At 48.8% G+C, this 1,490-nt stretch overlaps 2 protein-coding genes across 2 annotated transcripts in view; one reads left to right on the plus strand and one right to left on the minus strand.

The window, feature by feature from the left end:
• LOC101860554 (collagen alpha-1(I) chain) overlaps positions 1-1,490 on the minus strand; it is a gene marked incomplete in the record, with an annotated part of 121,497 nt that overhangs the window by 114,022 nt on the left and 5,985 nt on the right.
• Positions 1-1,490, plus strand: part of LOC106011055 — a gene marked incomplete at its 5' end in the record, with an annotated part of 12,420 nt that overhangs the window by 2,833 nt on the left and 8,097 nt on the right.

The following is a 1,490-nucleotide window of genomic DNA, read 5'->3' on the forward strand; positions in this document are numbered from 1 at the left end:
TTGACAGACACACTGTGAGACACACTGTGAGACACACAGACAGACAGACAGACAGACAGACAGACAGACAGACAGACAGGCAGACAGACAGAATCACCATAATGCCACTGTGTAAGACTACCTGTTTTCTTCCCAGCAATGGGTGACTGTAGGGGACAGTTTGGGCTGTAGTTTGCCCCCGCGGGCGTCCGTCTCCGATAGACTGACTGGGAGCGCGGCTGTTGTCCTTGCCATGTGTACACACACGTGTCTTTTGTTATGGTCGAGTGAATGGACGGACGGATGAATGAACGAACGAAGGAATAAATGAATAAATACATGAATGAATGGATGAATAGAGAAGTGGAATGATAATCGGTACCCGGGCGGCAATCAACACTAGGGATGGAGTTTACGGACGGAGCCATGAATAATGCAGGCTATTTATAGAAACGGACAACAAGTTTTGTTTGGATTCTGTTTGGGCCACTTTTGTCGTAGAATTCTGGTGGGTGCCTGTGGTGGTGTAGATGTTATGCGGGATGCCCACTACAGCAGGATCGGGCCGATCGCCCGACACTCGATCGCCTGAAACTGAAAACAAACACGTTTGTTTTTGAGGCGATCGAGTTGGCCGATCCCATCCGTAGTGGGCACTCCGTTTTAGCCATCTCACCCTTGCGCGCAGAAGGGCTGGCTGTGTTCGTGTCCCATGTTGGGGTGTTGTTGTTGTTTTTTGGTAAGTGTTTTACGGCGCTCACAACTGCATAAGGTCATACTATGAGCGTGCGGGACACCTTAAACATTTTCAGTTGGTAAGGAATTTTGGAATTTGCACGGATGGCAGCCGAAGCCTACTCTTATCGATTTTAGACCACCAAGGGATCTTTAACGTGCTCAACTTGCACACGGGACCTCCGTGATTGTTCGCCCTTGTCCGAGAAGAACTCATGCTGGGGAAATGTTGTGGAGTATTTCAGTCTGTCTCCTGGGATGTTTCCTGTCCAGCCTGGGGTTGTGGAGACAGACAGGGCTGTCGCCCGCCTCCTGACACATTGTCTGTTCTCTCGATAGACGGTACAGGCGGAAAGTAACTTTTTACATTTTTTAACTCAGTGGAAAATTATCAAGACGGCTCTCCTTTGTGGGGGAAAATGTGGTCGTTGTAGACAGGTGGTCGTTGTAGACAGAGACAGATGGTCGTTGTAGACAGATGGCCATTGCAGACATTGGTCGTTATAGACAGGTGGTCGTTGTAGAAGGTGGTCATTGTAGGCAGTGGTCGTTGTAGAAGGTGGTCATTGTAGGCAGGTGGTCGTCTTGAGCAGCGTTCCCAGGATTCAGTTTTCCTTTGTTATGTAATATACTTATATATATATAAAAGTTGTTCCCTCATCCGGTCCGACATTGGGGATTGCCTTGTTAGTGAGACAACTTCCTGGGTCTTCGGCATATTGTGGTAGGGTGGCCAGTTCCTTTCCACGCCGCCTTTACTTCCCCAACTCGAAGTG

Source organism: Aplysia californica, unplaced genomic scaffold (genome assembly GCF_000002075.1).
Source record: "Aplysia californica isolate F4 #8 unplaced genomic scaffold, AplCal3.0 scaffold00048, whole genome shotgun sequence".
Taxonomy (NCBI): Eukaryota; Metazoa; Mollusca; class Gastropoda; order Aplysiida; family Aplysiidae; genus Aplysia; species Aplysia californica.